This window comes from Acomys minous (assembly GCF_964271855.1).
Source record: "Acomys minous genome assembly, chromosome: 17".
Lineage (NCBI taxonomy): Eukaryota > Metazoa > Chordata > Mammalia > Rodentia > Muridae > Acomys > Acomys minous.
The window spans coordinates 46,640,992-46,660,002 of NC_140500.1; the positions used below are offsets into that span (position 1 = coordinate 46,640,992).

The 19,011-nt window shown below is 46.4% G+C and overlaps 1 protein-coding gene across 1 annotated transcript in view; it reads left to right on the forward strand.

The window, feature by feature from the left end:
* The window catches only part of FRMD4B (FERM domain containing 4B), a 311,527-nt gene that overhangs the window by 85,297 nt on the left and 207,219 nt on the right, over positions 1–19,011 (forward strand). Inside the window, exon 2 of the mRNA XM_084765731.1 lies at positions 302–425. The gene's annotated coding sequence lies outside the window, so the exon portion shown is untranslated. The remainder of the gene's footprint in view (positions 1–301; positions 426–19,011) is intronic.

Below are 19,011 nucleotides of genomic sequence, written 5' to 3' on the forward strand. Positions count from 1 at the left end.
CTGATTATATTGTAAGTAACTCCTCCCCCAGAGACCAGGCAGGCCTGACAGCAGCTGCCCGTTGACAAGCGCCCTCACGGAGGGACACATCAACATCATGTCGTCAGTTGTTAAGGAGAACATCCCAGCGTCACGTGTTTTTTTTGAGAGAGCTCTGTTCTAAGTATCTAATTATGCGATTTTTGGAAACTGTGATTGAACTATAGCCAGCTAGTGGAAAATTAGAAATCAATTGGAATTGTCACTGACTTGAGACTGACGGTCCTCCCTCGTGACTCACCCTCTCTGCTCTGTGCTCCAGGCTTTGAAGAGGAACCCAGAAGAATGTGGGGAAGGAATAGATGACGCTGGTGCAGGCCAGACAGAACCCGAGGGTCCTTCCAGCGAGAGCAGACTGAGGACGAGAGGGGAGCCACTAGTCAAAGGTAAGTTCTCTCGGTTCTGTGAGTACCAAAGCCTCAGATGTCCTGTGAACACACTCTGAGGGTGTCCAATGGGGAGGGAGTAAAACACACGCTACCAAAACCATCCAAACATTTGTATTGCCATTGACAAATAAAAGCAAAATGCCCCAAAGTTGAATGCTAGATTTTCATTTCATAGAGGTTCTCTTGCTAGAGAGAGAGAGAGAAAAAAAAAAAACCTAAAACGAAAAGAAAATTTTTAAAAATTAAAAATAGCAGCTGTACTGTACTTTAGACAAACTGCCTATAATATGTTGCTAAAATTTTGCACAAGCATTCTATTTATGATTTTTTTTCTCTTAAAAATGTGTTGTGCATGTATGGGGAGTTTTGCAGCATGCATGTCTGTAAACCTAGCGCATGCCTGTTGCCCACAGAGGGTAGGAGAGAGCATCAGAGTCCCCCGGGATAGTTGTGAGCCACCATGGCAGTGCCAGAAGTCAAACCCAGGTGCTCTGGAAGGGCAGTGGGTGCTCTGTAGCACTGAGAATCTCTCTAGCCACAAATGATTCTTTTCCTATTCACAGTTAAACATGTAACTGGCTCGGGTCCAGTGAGCAGATGAACAAAGCTAATGGCTGACACTTGGTGATTTTTGGTTGTTCTTTGACAATTTCATACATGTGTACAACGTGGCTTGATCGCATCAAACCCTTCCCCTTCTTCCTTTTTTTTGTCAGATCCTCCCAACACAGCCCCTTTTAACATCAATGCCCTTTCATTCTTTTTCAACAACTCATCAAGTCCAACTAGTGTTGTCCATATGTGCACGGGTGTGGGCCATCCACCAGAGCAGATGTCCTCGGCCTTCTGAATGCTGTGACCCTTTAACGCAGTTCTTCATTTTGTGGTGACCCTCAAACATAAAATTATCTTTCTAACTGTAATCTTGCTACTGTTCTGAATTGTAATGGAAGTGTCCGTGTTTTCCGATGGCCTTAGGAGACCCTTTGAAAGAGTCATATGACCCCCACAGGGGTCACGACCCACAGGTTGAGAACTAATGCACTAAGGCCCAGGCACCCTTCTTGGGGGGGGTCACCCCCTAAGGAAAATTGATTCTTCCTTCCCCACAGCCACGAGCTGCCAGTAGCTCTTCATTTAGGGCTGGGCCTGAGGAGCTGCTCCCCTATTTATGCTGGAAATTTTTGACTGGCTTGTAACTCTCACTCATATCTTTCCCGCCCACTTTTCCCTGACTCTGTCCCCTTTCCCTCTGTCTTAGGGTATGGTGAGATGAATAGAAACAGCCTATTCGGGGCTTGAACACTCAACAGCCTCTTAGCCTCAGCTCTTTGACCAGGTGTGAATAGGGTATCAGGAAGTCTAAATGTCCACTGAGTGCTAGGTTTGGTTTCTGAACTGTTCCCACCAAGTTGGCTCGAAAGGCCTTAAGAACCATGGTGTGCTCAGCGTCAGGAGTCACGAGGGGAATGGAAAGTATACTGTGGGCTGCTGAGACAGTTCAGGGGTGAGAGCACTTGCTGTACAAACCTGCAGCCTGTGTTCAAATGCCTGGACCCCACGTAAGAAAGCCAGGCATCAGGAGGGGGGTGCGGGGGGGGGGGGAGGAGGGAGCTTTAACCCCAGCACTGTGGAGGCAGGAAAAGGAGCATCCCTAAGACTTGCTGGTTTGCCAGTCTACCTCAGATTTGGTGAAAGACCGTGTCTCTAGGGAGTAGGGGCAGATGATAGGCCAGGGTGCCTGTGGTGGCTTGAATGAGAATGGTGCCCCCTAGACTCACAGACTTGAATGCTTGGTCACCAGGCACTGGCACGATTGGGAGGGATTAGCAGGTGTAGCCTTGTTGGAGGAAGTGTGTCACTGAGGGTGGGCTTTGAGGAGTCAGAAGGCCAGGCCAGGTCCCAGTGCCTTGCTCCTCCTGCTGCCTGCTGATCCAGACGTAGAACTCTGAGCTACTTTTCGAGCACCACCTCTGCCTGCATACAGTGAAACCACCAACAAGCCCCCAGTTAAATACTTTCTTTTATAAGGGTTGCTGTGGTCATGGTGTCTCTTCACAGTAGCAGAAAACTGACTAGACAGCACCTCATCTTTCTCTGTCCTAGCTTTAACAGGTGCACAAGCACTAGCGCAGGTGTACAGACACACACACACACACACACACACACACACACACGAACACCTGTACAAATATGTACCAGGCTTTTTGGAAGTGGACTAAGCTGCTCACTACACTTCCAGAGGTTTTGAGTTTGACTCCTAGCACCCACATCACCCAGCTCCAGATGCTCTGGCCACCTGCACTCATGTGCACAAACCCACAGATACACACTCACACACATACCCAGTGGCTAGGAGCTCCTGTTCGTGCAGAGGATCTAGGTTCAATTCCCAGCACCGATGTGGCAGATCACAATTATATGTAACCCAGTTCCAGATGACTCGATGCCCTCTTGTAACTTCCATGGGCACCAGTCTCACACATACGGTGCCCAGAGATACTTGCAAGCAAAACACGCATACGTATAAAATTCTAAATTCGTAAACAAAATTAAGAATAGCAAAGCTCTGGAGCCGAGTCAGGGGACCAAACTCAGATCCCAGCTGAGCTATTTCCTCAAACCCCAGACCTTGTGGTTTCTCTTTGAAGTGATGCTTCATGCTCCCAAGTTCGAGAAAGAGAAACAGCAACAGATTACTAGCTAACTCCCAGTCACTGTGTTAAGTACTTTACAGGTTTTTTGCTCATTGAAGCCTTTGTTGAGGGAAGAGATATTGTCATTTCTGGTTCATGGATGACGGCAACACTAAGAACAGAGAGGTTCTGCAACATGCCCAAAGTCACACAGCTAGGGAGAGGCAGAGCTGGTCTTGTTGGGGGCGGGGGATGGTTCCATGGCTGCTGACCTCCTAGCCACTGCTGACCTCAGCAGCCCCCACTCTGAAGAGTGCCGGAAGCAGGAGAACACACACTGCAGGCTGTGGGAGCTTCCAGGGTTCCTACCTCCAGGCTTTATCTGGAGAGCCAGATGGAAAGGCCTGGAAGGAGTTCCATTTTCTGGAGTATGGCTTCTCACCTGAGGCATGCAGTTGCTTTGTTTCTAGCTTGGAGCTTTACCATTTAGGCTTTTCATTAACTACAGTCATGATGGCGAGCAAAGGAAGCCTACTTAGCAAAACAAAACAAAAAACAAAACAAACAAACAAACAAAAAAACCCCGCAGGATTTCAGAGGCTTTGGCAGGGAGGAGATTTTGGTAGACAAAAATCTCCATGAAGTCTCCACATTGAAGGGAAAAACGGGAATGCATATTCCTCCTCCGAATTCCCACATCTCACAGAATGGAAAGTTAATGTAAAAAAAAAGTAAAACAAAACAAAAAAACAAACAACAATCATGGCTGTGTTCAAACAAACTCTGGGGTGTTAAAGGGAATTTAAGTTACTTTATTGCAAGAACTCTCAGACATTTTAAAAAAAACACTGTGAATTACCAAGAAAAAGATAGAAATGTATGCAAACTACTTACTGTATAGACTTTTCCTTAGTTATTTTATCACTAAGTCCTTCCTCCCTGAAACCATGAGTGGCTTTAGCTATATTTTCTGGCAGGCTATTTGAAGATCTTTTAAGTAGGGATTTTCCAGATCCACCGCTAGGGGTCAGTCGTGCCCCATCCAGCGGCACCCTTGCCCTTTCCTCCTCCATATTTGTGGCACCTGAGGCAGGCTGACATTTTTAAGTAGACTTTGCCCACGATGCTCAAGGGATGCGGGGTGGGGCTGGGGGGGGGGGGAGGGTAGGTAAGAAAACGAGGAGCCCTGTAAACAGGCTCACTGTCAGAGCCCCCGCCTCGAATCTGAGCTCTCGGGGGTTCTCAGCCCCAGTTCTCCTGGGGATATGGCATTGGTGTTATCGCAGGCTCCAGGGGCACCTGTGGGCCTCACTGGTGGTCTCTGAGGAGAAATCCCTCAGACACTGTGGGATCCGTATAGCCTCTTCCGGCGGCTTAAGCTTCTGCTTCCTGTCAGGCCTGGTTGGCCACTCTGAGGAAACTGCTGAGAACGAGGAGTGGCATTTTGTCAGTGCCCCAGGCCTGACTAGAACTGATATGCCTAAATTGAGAAAGTCGCCCTCCCATGCCAGGATAGGCAGTATCAATCTCCCACAGGATCCTTTGTACACAGAATTCGAAATGGTCTCAAGATTCCTTCCTGACTCAGACAGGCATTACTAATCAAAGGCTACTAGTTAACATGACTGAGAAACTCTCTCCTTGAAGAAGGTAATGTGAGTTCCTTCCACGTTTGGAACCTTTTCTGGCGATTCGGTTGAATTTCTCTAACTTTCTACCTGACTGGGATATGCAGGCACATGCATGCACGCATGCACACACACACACAGACATACACACGCACGCGCGCACACACACACTCATGTGGGCCAAATATGGTGGCATACACATGTAACCCCACGCCTGGGGAGGCTGACGTAGGGAGGGTCTTGAATTTGAAGTCAAGTCTCAAGAAAATGGTGTTTTGTTTTGTTTGTTTTTTCTATTTCTGGCCCACGGTAAAGTGTATTATGTCTCTACAGCCCCAGCTTATCTTTACTATAGCTTCCCCAAGATGCCCTACTCAGGAACCACACCTAACTGAAACAGGGATGCTGTCACGTCCCAGCATCAGCAACAGGCGCAAACCTGGGCCACCCTGTGGCTTCCCTTCTGAGTCCTGATAATGTCATGTGGCATATATCTCACTTTAATTAGCAAGTCCATGGAGCTATCAGGTTCTGCGAATAAAGTGCTGAGAAACAGTGTGTGTGTGTGTGTGTGTGCGCGCGCACACGCGCGCACGCGCTAATTTCAGCAAAATCTATGTCAGGTCTGAGAAACAAGATGTGCTGTGGTGGACTTTAAACCTCGTTAGATCTGACAGCCTTGTCTCTGTTGAATGCTGAGCACATATTTAGCATTACAGAAATCAAAGACAGTAAGACAGTATGGCATAGCCACCAGGCATGCTTCTGTCCTGAGGTGGGGCTCCCTCCTTGGCTTAATTGGTATTGGAGTCTCTGGTGACTTACACGTAACACCTACCTCATATGGCTCATTTGTGTAGCCAGTGCTGCCACTGTGAAGATCGTATGGAATTGGGAATTTGATAGCATAATTGCCAGACATTTAAAGTACTTGTAGGTGCCCCCAACAGAACCACTATGAAAGATAGAGACAAAAGCAGCCATGTACACTATTGAATTCCAATTCCATCAGCTATGAGATCTGACAGCTAGGTCCCAGGGTCAGTATTTAACTCATAAATGCTGCATTGAGAGTGAACGGTGGGGTGTGCTGCGGAAACAGCGCACTTCCAAAGCTGGCTTCAGGAGAGTGTCACCCATCACTTAGGAGAGTGAGAAAATAATGCGCAGCCATGTCCAACTTCACTGTTCATTCTCCGGAAGATTTCCTGTGAAATTTCACACCATTCACATGCTTGTGACAGCTGTATTGACGTTTGACATTTTTAAAGAGCCTCCCAGAAGTACTTGGGGGAATTTATAGTGTCAGGAGGAGGGGACACAAGCACATTGGATATTGGGAAGAAAGCATGCTGGCCATACTACAAAGAGAGATTAACTGCTGCTGAGACAGCTCTGTAAAAAAGCTGAGGCACGGTGGGTGTCTTTAAGGAGCAATAGCATGCCGTCGGCTTCCAGCCTGCCTGAGGGTGCATCTGGCCATGTCGCAGATGGGAGGTAGGAGACCCAAGGGTAGGAATAAAAGACTGTTAACTTTCTAAGTCCTGATTGTTGAAAGGTAAAGTCAACATCAACCTCATGCAGCCTGTGGATCAGAATCTTTTTTTTAAAGATTTATTTGTTTTATATAGATAAGTGCTTTGTCTGTGTGTACACCTGCATGCCAGAAGAGGGCACCAGATCTCATCATAGATGGTTGCGAGCCACCGTGTGGTTGCTGGGAATTGAACTCAGGACCTTCTGGAAAAGGAGACAGTGCTCTTAACCACTGAGCCATCTCTCCAGCCCCGTGGTTCAGAATCTTATACTCATTCTTTTAGCTTTAACTCAAGACAGTAGCTTCGAAAATTAACTCAGCGTTCCTGGTTCCTCAGCGAATCTTAAATGTAGCTCTTTATGGTGAAAGAAGCTACTTTGGTTTCAATTAGGAAATCCACATTGGGATGGGGGGACTTGACAGATATCATAGTGGTGATTTTGTCTCCTAGAAGTCATTTGATTTCTGACAAGAGAAAAAAAGTACCTCATTTGTTCAATTTTTTTTTATTAGCAGCAAAATTAAGGGGGGTTTTCTTTACATGTATTTTCCATTTGTATATCTTATGAAAATCATTGGCTCCAATCCCTAGCATAACTTTAAGAAAGAAAAAAATTAATTTGGAGGTGACAGACTGAGGGAGGAAAGGGGGAACATCTTCATGATCCAACCCAGGTAGTTAGGGACAGTCTGGGTGCTCCTTATCCGAACTGCTTGAGAACAGTGTGTTTTAGATTTTAGATTTATTTATTATTTTGGAAAAAGTACATGTACAAAATGGACTCTTTCCAGTAAGATCCGAGTCTAAACATAGACTTCTTTTATGTTTCTCATGCAGTTCATATGTCTAGTTTACATGCAGCCTGCGGGTGATTTTATACAATATTTTAAATAATTCTGTATGAGAAGCAATTTTGTGGGGTGGAATTTTCCATTGTTGATGCTTAAACAAGCTAATATTTTGGAGCATTTTGCATTTGGTGTTTCTGGAGGCATTCGACCTGCAATCCCAAATCACTGGATAACGTGAACGCTCAGCTTCTGCCTACTGTGCTTAGTTGGCATTGTGACTGATAGACCAGTCTCCCCCAAAGTCCCACTCCCTCCTTGAATCGGATGGTGGCTTCCTCTTTCAGATGTGCTTGTCAGTGTGGCAGTTGTTAAGTCTTTGCAGTCCATGCAGATTCCCACCTACACGGAAGGTGGCGCTGCTGAGCAACACTGGTGCTCTCAGTAGTGTTTTCCCTGCCTTTAATCTCAGGAGGAGGTAGTCAGATCTCTGACCTCCGTGGGTGGGTTCCAGGCTAGCCTGGTCTACCAAGTGAGTCCAGCACGGCCAGGGCTCCTGTCACACAGAGAAACCCTGCCTTGAAAAAGAAAAAAGAAAAGAAAAACAAACCCAAATCAAAAGATAAAGATCTCTAGTTCTTCCACCAGTGTTGGCACCAAAGGAACCTTATTTAGTCTGTATGTCACACTCAGCAGAAATGCTGCCTAGAGCAGCGGAAGTGTTGTTTCCATGCTTGCATATTTTCTTTATTGCCTGTCATAATGGAGTAAGTTGCCAGTGACTCGCTTTACCTATCCTTCTTTTCTCTCAGGGAATGTTCTGGAAAGCAGATCTCTTTCAGCAAGCTGGCAAAGCTTAAGTATCCCTTCTCAGAAAAAAAAAATGTACTAGTTGAATTTAAATTGTACTGAAATGCCGTTATTAAATGTTTAACACATCTGTGATGTAAATACTCTAGTTGGTTTCTACAATGAATATTTCCATTTCATTGGTTTTTAGTCCCATAAAGAGGGCCTTCAGTGATGCTTATTTTATTAAGACAAAATATAAATCCGGGGGCTAGATAGTGTGGCTACTGTAATGTCGGAGCTGTGGGGAGAATAAGCAATATGTTGCACTTACGGTATGCAGTATGGTATAAACAGATCTGTGCTTTCTGGGGGTGACTCAGCCAGGGGAATGAATGGCGGCATTTATGCAGTTTGATACCCCCATTAATGACTGGAGGGGTGCTAGATTTAAGTTGGGGATAGTGATGACAAAACACGCAATTTCATCTAACCTGTTTTCTGTTCTTGAATTGTCGTCAAGGGTCCTTTGAGAATCATGGGTGCCTGGCTAAAGTCCTATGGTCTCTGAACTGGGGTGGGGACAGGGTTGACCACAAAGGGACGTGGAAGGAGTCTCTGAGGTGATGAGACCACTCAGTTTTAACTGTGGCGATGGTGATGTGAGTTCACACACTTCAAAAACTTAACAACCCGTACATTGGAAAGGGTAAATCCTGCTATACGTAAACTAAGCATTAATGCTAGAAGGAAAGAAAGAAAGGATTGAAAGGCTAACGAGTTACTACCAACCGCTCTTACAATCCCTCCTGTATTACTACGGAGGGTTCATGTAGCACTGGAGGTCAAGTGGGAAGACCTTGAAACAAGTGCGCCCATGTTCCAGTGCTGACTTCAGTGCCTGTTTGCTATGTGAGCCACAACAGGTTCACAGATACCGCCGTGCTGCCCTTTATTAGGAAGTGCGCATGACCGTAACTGTATTTACCTCACATGAGTGTTTGAGGATTAAATGGAGTCGCTTATGTAAAGTGGTTACAATAATGAAAAACAAACAAGTCAGCCCATAGTGACTGTTACAAAGTTCTGTAATGTTTCCAAATACTTGGGAAGGAGCCGAGAGGCTGAGATAAAGAGCGTCGAAGAGGAGATTGCCTCTGTAATTGCGGAGATAGTGCCTGGCCAAGAGGAGCTAATCATTAGCAGAAAAGGAAAAGCAGGGTTGAGCGTGCGTCCCAAAGACGTGACCACCCACTTGTTAGTATTTTGCTAAATGAACCTGGTGTGTGTGTGTGTGTGTGTGTGTGTGTGTGTGTGTGTGTGTGTGTGTATGTGTCTGAGCCTCAGCTCTGAGCTGCATCACCTCCCTGCTGGACCACCCTGCTGGTCCACAGAATGCATTTCCAGAGGATATCACCAGAACATTATCAGCATTTCCAAATGGAAATCGTACTCCGTAGCTAAGCACAGGTCTCCTATCAAGCCCTGAGTGGTCTGTGCAGTGACTATGTGCATTTCACAGATGCTTAGTGCCATTCAGGTGGCCTCCGTCTGCGTAAACCATTTGAAGCAAAACTAAATGCTTATCAGGTCAGTTTCCATTGGGGTCCTGCTACTGTTAGGCCCAAGGTGTTTTCCTATTTAGATTACAGTGTGTGATTTTTCAAAAAAAAAATAGCTTTAAGTGAAGTCTTACTTATTTTAATAATTTTCTGTACTATATTCTAGTCACCAGCCTTTTTTATGTGAGAAATCAGAAGCATGGGATTATAAAAATGTACCATCATGAAATAATCCAGATATGATAAGTTACATAACACACAGTATGTCTAGTGACTCTTTTTAAAATGTCATTTAAGTCTCATTATTTGAGATAATTTCTTATTTATTTTGTTTTATTTGGTTGGGTTTGGGCTTTGACGCAAGTTCTCACATTGTAGCTCTGAGTCACCTTTACCAACACAGCCATGACCCTGCCCTTTACCATGGCTTTTCTTCTCCTCTTTTTCTCTCAAGGTCATCATGACCTTCTACCCTGAAACAGTTCTAAAACAAAACCATAACCAAGATGTCTTGTCATCAGCAGAAATTTATGTCTCACCGTCTGGAGGCTGGAAGTTCAAGGTCAAGGCACGAGCTGATTGGGTGTCTAGCAAGGTCCGATAGATAGATAGATAGATAGATAGATAGATAGATAGATAGATGTGTCCTTTAATGCTGCCCTCTATTGGTGTTATGTGGTAAGGCAGCTCTCTGTGGCTGCTTTTATAACTTATTCATTCATGAGTCTTCAGGACCCAATTGGTGATTAGGTTTCAACATGAATGTTTTAAGGAGCGAGACGCACAAACACTCATAGCATAGCTAACGCTGCAGAGAAGCACTCTGGGGACCCATTTTAAATACCAGCAAAATCACCAACAAGTGTATACGTCACACATGGACTGGAGGCTGTGCCCAGCCTTTTGACTTCAAGACATGATGTTGTGGTCGACAAATGTGTTGGGCTGAATTCCTAGCCATGCTGCGGGGCCCTTGGGCCACAGCGTGGACATGCCTAAAGGCCATGAGAGGGACAGAGACAGCATGGAAGCTGAAGCTAGAATTCAGTGAGCTCCTTGTCCCATCTCAGCTGGAATCACGCGGGTCAGGAGACTCAACGGTTTTTCTCTGATCTGTGTAAGTCACAGAATGATGGGACAGGAGCCTCAAGTGTTGATTTTTGAGTTACAAATGGATTTGAAATAGTGGGAAATTTTCTATGTTCAGAGTCTGTGACTAATGAAGGCCTGTGATGGTCCTTCCCTCCAACCATGGTCACTGTCGGCGAAGTGTAGAACTAACATGGGGAAAAAGACCAGGGTATCAAATTTGTGTGCCCAGACTCCACCGCTCTCCCATCTGCAGCTCAGTGGTCAGCAGGCCACTGCCTGTGGGCCCAATTTAGCATCCAGCCGCCTGTTAGGAGATTATGTTAGAGACACGCTCTTTCTTTTTAATCCCCACGCAGGGGATTTGGTGGCTATTCCCATGACCTATGCAGAGCATACAGAATTAACATTTTGGTCCATGATAATTTTTACTGAAGCACCGTCATGCCCCGCATGTTTTTAGATTGCCCATCGCTGCCTCCGTGCAGCAGGATGAGTAACCACCACAAGAAGTCTTGGATCCCACAATGAGGTTGAATGTATCCACTATCTAGTGTGCTTTTGAGCACCGTGAGACCATCGTCCAACTCAGCGGCTGGGTTCCTGAATGTAAAGTCTGCTTCATTTTGCCTTGACTTTGACAGTGATCCCGGAGATCTCTTAAACCAGGGCTATCAGGAGAATTTTCCATGATTCTCTACATTGTCTAGATCTGCCTTCTCCAATAAGCCAGCCTCTGATGCGGGGGAACCATTGAATAGAATACTTGTCACATGTGCTGGTGGGGCTGAACATTTAATGCTTGTTCATTTTTTAAAAATTAAATTGAAGTATCCACATGTGACTCCCGGCTACCTGTGTAGGTTCGAGATTACACACTGGCTGAAGGATGGGCTTATTTCTAACACTCAAAGATACAGAGCTGTTACGTAAAGCTCAGCTTGGCCTTCAAAGCGAGTCCAGGTCAACCAAGGCTACACAGAGAAACCCTGTCTTTAAAAAACACCAAAAACAAGAAGCAAAAGTTCTGGATTCTTGTAGAAAACTAGAACACGTAGAGGTAACATGTTCTGAGAGGGTAAGTTGTGTTTTCCAGCTGCTTCTGTGCCCAGCCATCATATATATGTATATATCATATGTGTATGTATAAATATATTATATATATACACACACATATATATTCTTGTTCTCTTATTGTCATCTAGCTCAACCCTGTACTAAAGTTCGGAGACATTAAGGACATCAGAAATCTTTATGTAGCTGAGGATAACCTTGAGCTTCTGATCTACCTGCCTTCCTCTCCTGGGGGCTGGGATCATAGGTGTGTCCACTTTATGCTACACTGAACCCAGGGCCTCCTGCATGCCAGTCAAGCACTCTACCAACTGTGCTATACCAGCAGCCTGTCATTCAGTAACTACGTGGCACATGTCAGGCTAGCACCAGAATCCAGGTCCTTGAAAGCATGCCTTCTCCCTGGAACCCTGAGTGAAATCTCCGCTGTGTGGTGGGAGTAGCAGGGTACCACACAGCATCACTGATGTGTATAGAGCTAGGATCTGTGGCTCCTGGGTATGTGGAGGTGGGGCTGGGTACCTGTTTGTGTCTTATCTGTGTTCAAGTGCCTCATCCTCTTCTCCTTCGCTGTTGGGGGTAGGTTAGAGGTGTGTGTGGGAGGGTGAAGTCTCGGTTTGCTTCCTCTCTGGGCTGACTCACTGAGAGGCACAATGGGAGTGAGGGCATGGGGTTGGGGGAGTCCTGAACCTGTTTCCTTCGCAGACTTCCTCTCTCATTGTTTGCCTCTGGCACTGTCAAGGCTGTCCAGTGCTAGGGCTGCCCATCCTCCCCCACATCTCTGCTCCCTACAACTCTTGGGCTTACTGAGATCCACTTCTCCTTTTCCCAGAATCCTTTGGGCTTTCTTCTAAAGTCCTAGGCAGTGATTTGCTGGGCCAAAATGGAAGTAGGCTACTTACTAAGTTTCTGAGGGAAGCTTTGCAGTGGGCTCTCACAGAAGGGGAGTTACGTGTTATTGGGTGTCACCCCATCTCCAAGTCTGGTTAGGGTTCATTCAGAAATAGACACCCCTTGATCTGAGTCCTTCTTGCCAGTTGGTAGCAAAGTGGCCCAGGAAAAATCTGAGCCCTATTGTCCTCCAATGCCAGTGTGCCTGCTGCAGAGGGCTGTTGGTGAAATGAGTTGTGGTAGTTGAGAGTGAAGGCAAATGCCACCTATAAGAACTTGCGTTTACCGCTTCTTGGTTTTCTGACTTGCATAGTCTCCGCCCTCTTTTACCTGAGCATGGAGCCAGCATCTTTTGTGTAGGACAACAGGTGTCTGTGACCTGTGCCAACTGAGTATCCATTTGGTCTCAGGTGAGGCTGCCCCTCCCCTCAAGGGGTCGAAGTTGAGCATGCAAGGCAGGTGTGACAAGGTCAGAGCTAGTGAAAACAGAAAGAGACTACTGCTGGAAATCAGTCAGGTATCATCCTGACCCCTTGGTGACCCTTGAGTGACTAATAGAAGGGGCTGCCTCATTGTGAAGTCAGCAGTGAGGAACGGAGTAAGGAAAAGAGGGGAGAGAGGCATCAGGTTGATGCAGAAACCACTGGACTTTTTAATCCCATAGGCTTTTCCATGGTCATCGTTGGACTCATTCATGGTTGCTTGGCCTGTTTGTTTGTTTTTTGTTTTTTGTTTTTTTGAGACAGGGTTTATCTGTGTAGTATTGGCTGACCTAGACTTACTTTGTAGACCAGGCTGGCCTTGAACTCACATTGATCCACCTGCCTCTGCTCCCCAAGTGCTGGGATTAAAGGTGTGTGCTACCACACCCAGCTGCTTGGCCTGTTGAAATTGGGCTTTTAGCCTTTAAGTTGAAAGGTTTGTTTAAGTATCTCCTTTTTCTATTTCTCATTTTCCCTCAAACCTGTCTCCCAGTATATTTTACAGTTAACATTAATCTTATTTCCTGACCCTAAGCCATCTCACTTACACAGCAGACATTTTCCTCCCAGGATACTTTGCTGCCGGGCATTTGTTGCACTTGACTTTTCACTTGGGTCGTCTGACCTTCTCTATTCTCTAGCTCAGATATTAGCAATAACCCTCTCGCAAAACAAGCACATCAATTTTCTATTGCTGCATAACCAATTACCATAAATGTAATAGCTCACACAGCACACATGGGTGGCTGTAGGTCAGGACTCTCACATAGTTTAATTGGGCCCTTTGCTCAGGGTTTCATCAGACTGAAATTAAGGTACAGGCTTGGGCTATGATCTTGTCAGGGGCCCAGGCTCCTCCTTCATGCTCACTGGCTACTGGAAGAGTACGGTTCACTACAGTTGTGGGACCGAAGCTGCATCCTTGCTGTCCTCTCTGAGCTAGAAGCACATCGCAAGCCCCGAATGCACACAAAGGGATGGATTAATCAGGGAGTGCACACCTGGGGTCCAGATTGGAAGTCGGCCACCACCTCTCACTGGCCTGTTCTATGCTAGGCGAATGAATGCTCTAACATGGACCTACAGCCCCCAGTCCAGGCTCTGGCCATCGCATCCACTTGCTTGCTTGCTTGAGGCAGGCTCGTACCCTATAGCACAGTTTGGTCTCAGACGTTCGGTCCTCTTGTCTCATTCTCCTGAGCACTGGGATTGCAGGTGTGGGTCGCCATGCCTGGATCATATTATTGCTTTTGCTTGGCTCTCACTGTGTCAAAAAGGTGCTTTTGAGTATTTTTTCATGCCACAAGCAAGCATTGATGCCCAGCATGTGTCACAGGAGGTAGGGACACATTGGAGACTAAATAAGCCGTAACTATTTCCTGTTCTCAAAAAAACTCCATGGATCCAGGGAAAAGACAAAAAAAAAAAAAAATCAAATAGACTTATGAATAAACATGAATGTTCAGATTGAGTTAAGTCTGGAGACAAGAGAAAAGTCATTCTAGGAAGTTATTTAACATAAGAACCTGGCTGAGGCTGAGTCATGAACAATTTCTCCAGATGTGGCTTCTCAGCTGAGAGTTGATGCTTAGGCCATACGCAACCAGGAGAGGGGGAGGCCAGGGGTCTTCGACAGAGGTGATAGCACACAGGAAAGCCATGGCTTGCTGGCCACTGCATGAGAGGACTAGAAGGATGCCAGGAAGTGGGACCATGGGGACCAAACAGGTAGACAAAGCCCAGCCATGCATGCGGCAGGGGGTAAACCTTGAACCCAGGAACACCTGCTTGAAATGTTACCACCTTATTGCTTTTGTTGTCTTTTAACAGAGTCTCTCTCTCTGAACCTGTCGCTCATTGTTTTTGCTAGATGGACTAACTGACGAGCCTCTCGGATCTGTCTGTCTGTATCCTGCAGCCCCGGGGTTACAGATGTAGCTAGCCACGTCCAGCTAGCTACTGGAGATCCAGACTCTAGTCCAAGTGCTTGCGCAGTGATGGTTCTCCTCTTCCCTGGCGGGGGGATGGGGGGTCTGATGGCCACCAGCCCACTGAGGCAGGAGGAGCAGAAGACGAGATGCAGGCCCTGGAAGGCAGTAAGCACAGTGGAGAGCAAACACTCTAGGAACCACTTCAGGAGCTAGGTCAACTTGACTCTGGGAGAACAAAGGCTGTACAGCCCGTGGGGAGAGAGTGGCGGGCTCCCAGGATAGGTGTTCATAGTTGTTTGAAACTTTAAGGATGCTTGTTTTACATTGGGCAGCACACTCCTATCATATGAACGGGAACATAGAAACTAATTATCCTATAGGCACAGGAAGGGGAGAGCCAGCAGGGAGCTGTGCCAGGGGCCATATATCAAATGTGATTAGGGGCATCTATGTCTAAAGACACTCTGCAGATGGAGTCAGGCAGAGAGCCAGAGGCCCTGCTGAGGAGAGGGAATCCCGCACTTAATGCCAGGCTCTGAGTGGATATGCAGTCTGGGAGTACTGCAGCATCAAACAGCAGGGCCTTTCCAACAGGGAGCAAGCACTTTACCCACTGGACCACCTTTCCAGTTCTTTGAATATTCCTTTCATCCCTCAGGTGGTGGGTACCTTAGAAGTCTTGTTTTTGTTCATCTCACTATAAATAGATGGCACGTTAGACAGAGCTCCTGTGGGTATTCCTGGGGAATAGTCAGCCACCTAAAGAAGCCTGCTAAAGCCAGTCTCTGGGTGTGTACTTTCCCTCAGGCAGCACCTATGGTGGCATTAAAATACCACCCCTTGAAATGTGCCACTGGTGGATCCAGCTGGTGGCACTGCCTACCTGTGGCAGTGAGCAAGCCCTGTTAGCCACCCTGCCAATGTGCACCATTACCACTGACTTTCCTGCTGGGCTTTCATTGAAGAAATACCTCCCAATTACAAGGAAGCATCGTTTACCCCTGCTGATAGGAAGAACTGACTGTTTTCTCAGACTGATGGTTCTTAGCCACATGGGATCAACATCAGTGAGAAAAGTGGGAAGGAGAGCCTGGTTTGAGTGCAGAGCAGTTTTATACCCCGTTCCCCAAATACAGTTCAGATGGGCAGTTTTCTTCTTCAGGACACTCTTAGTTATGAGAGGCACACATGGTTCCTATTTAACATGCCGGAACAGGTATCATGTGTTTTGCACATGATCTAAAGCAAGGCATCTTTTACGTGTAGCGCCCTCTCTCCTCTGAAAGTGATGAAATGTAACTGCGGTGTTTGTTAGTCTTGCACTGGACATGGAAACATACGTCTTGAGAAACACGGTTAAAACCATTCCATGTGCTTACCTTTCCCCAGGCCAACACCTTCTTCTAGAAAGAAACGGCCCAACATGGCCCAGAATGGGGGAAATTCCAGAAGATTCCAAGTCCTCTTGGGAGTTTCATAGCTTTTGTGTAACCAGAAGTTATTAGGCAACTAGAAAGTTCCCTCCACTTTTCTGAGCAGTTTGCACATTTTTTTTCTGTTGTTCCTTTCATATGCAGCTCACAGCCTATGAGACACAGTTTTAATTTCTTCATCCTGCAGCTTCAGGGAAAGCTGCACATCATTTGGATGCACAGTGAATCCATCACATTGTCTTGAGATAAATGAGGCAATCAAGTCCAACTGCACAGCAAGCTGGGAGAAAACGGGACGATGGGAACCCTGGCTATTCCAAGTACCTTTGCATATTTATTCTGCCTTAGACTCTGAAGACATCTGGGGAAGCCTGGTTAGACAGCAGGATTTCAGCAACACAGGATCGACTCCACCGGTGTGGTTCTGCAGAGGGACAGATGGAGGGGAGGGATCTGAGAAGTAGGCAGAAACATCGCGCGCACTTGATTGCCTTCAGGCGGGAGATGTGGTCTGAGGCTGGGGGATCTGACTCAAACATCAAATTTGCCTGGAGTCAAATCTGACCTAAGTTACCTTGAATATGTTTCTTAACATCCCTGGGCCTTTGTGTCCTTAACTGTAACCTGGGGATGATCAAAGCAATGTCTCCTTCATAGAGTCACAAGGAGTGGAGTTGAAATTGTCATACATATAAGCACTTATTAATCCATTAGTACCCAGTAAATAATAGTAATTTATTATATAAATTATTATATAAAATATATAATGGTGCGATTATATGTTGATATGGTTGTGTGTCTTTAATCCATCCTTCAATAAGTGACTGTTGCACGTCATATATGCCAGTCACTGTGCAAGGTATTAAGAGGATACTAGCTGAGGACATGGTGCTAACACTGGCCGCCATCGGTGTTGATAACCTGTGGAACTTCCCATTGGAACTAGGGGATCTGAGAAGGATGTGGGGCTTGTCATGGGCCCCCTCTCAGTTCCCTTATGTCACTTTATCCTCCCTTTCCAGCATCCAACCAAGTTAACTCTCTCCTACAGCAAACCTTTAAATGAGGCGAGACTAATTTCTAGCTCTGAGTCTTGAATGACCAGAGGAAAATCAACACATAGAAAGGTCTGAACCTAGAAGTGCACCATTCATCTCACTCCGGCCGTTTGTGTTTGAAGAGAAACTTGTACAGATAGATGCTCGTTAACCACAGAAGGAGAGGAGACCGCTACACAAGGGGCTGCCCGCTCCAGGCAGTCCAACGTGTCACCGCCTTTATCTTGCCTCCCTCCCGCTTCTGTTTACTCTCACTAGCTTTGGGGCTATCAAGAGGACGGGGATCCTGAAAATAGACACCGTGGCCCGTGGTGAAATGCCAGGAACTCCTTCTCCAAATTCCAGGTGTCCCTTTCTTGTGATGTCAGGCGTCCTCAGCTTGTCTTTCCTTGGTTCTGATTTGAAATTGTTGCTTACATGTGCGTTTCCACCCAGTGAGCCAGTTAGCGTGGGTTCTGAGCTGGAGAGCTGGGACCTAGGGAAGCCTTGTCTGATTCATGCTCCACCCCCCTCTCTCCTTTTTCTCCTTTTTTCTGTCTCCTTTACCCTCTCTGTCCTCACTGCCTGCGTGTCTAAACAGAGATGATGATAGGTGTATGCACATCTCAGGGTTGGTGAGCACATCAGAGACTTAATGGATGAAAAGTGATAAGCCTAGCTAACACTTGGGACACCGATCAACCCCAATAAATGTTCACTGTCACCATCACCTTCATCTAGAGGAAGGTGCCACCTGCCCAGCTAGATCATCAAGTGGGTAATATCTCTGATACATTAATGCATGCCCCGTCACTTACTTATGAAGAAGCTCTGGTTTAAAATTTGAAAATGTTGAAATCCTTGAGTCAAGAGTTTGTCCTGATTTGGTTTAGATACCTGCTGAGAAGCCTGGCCTTGGAAACCTTCCTCCTTTGAAAGCTGAATGGGGAAGCTTGATGGAAAGGCAGCGTCTGTCCTTAGTCAAACTTGTATCATAGCTGTGTTCCAGAGTGCTTATCAAGTATGCTGTACGTCACCCGAGGAAGATGTGCAGGCTTGGTTTTGGAAGTAGAGACTGTCTTGTGTAGTCACATAGCTTTTGAGAGTCACAAGACAGAAGATTTCTGATCCCCCATGCTCCTGACAGAGAGATGGACTTTACTGACAGGTCAGGCCTGGGGTGACCCACATCCTGCAGGATGAGAAGTCAGCTCCGGAGGTCATGCTGTCTCCTCCTCTCTGCCCTGGGTATGAATGGTGTCACTTAGACACATTTATAATTGCTCAGGTGCGCCCTGCTGCAGGCCGAGGGCACATGTGCGGTTCCCGAGTTGAGTCCTCTTTTTAAGTCTTGGGGCAGTGAGAAGGTAAGCAGATTGTGAGTAAACTTTCTCCGAGCAAAAGCAGCTCTCAGAGAAGCCACAGCACAGTTGCAGATGAGTGGTGTAGTGTAGATAGCCCAAGAATTAGACGCTGCCAGAAAAGAAAAGCAGGAAATCTGGAAAGTTCGACAGGTGGCTTCGGAGTTAACTTGGAGTTCTGAGAGCCCTGTGCTGTCACTGCCTCTTGGCACCAGATTTGAATGGCAGTGTTCCCTTGTCAGCCAGGAGTGCTGTCTCCAGCTGTCACTAGGGGTCAGCCTGCAGGATTTGTAAATCTAACCTAGATGACTCCTGCGGATCCTGGCTCCTTTTCTAGAAGGCTG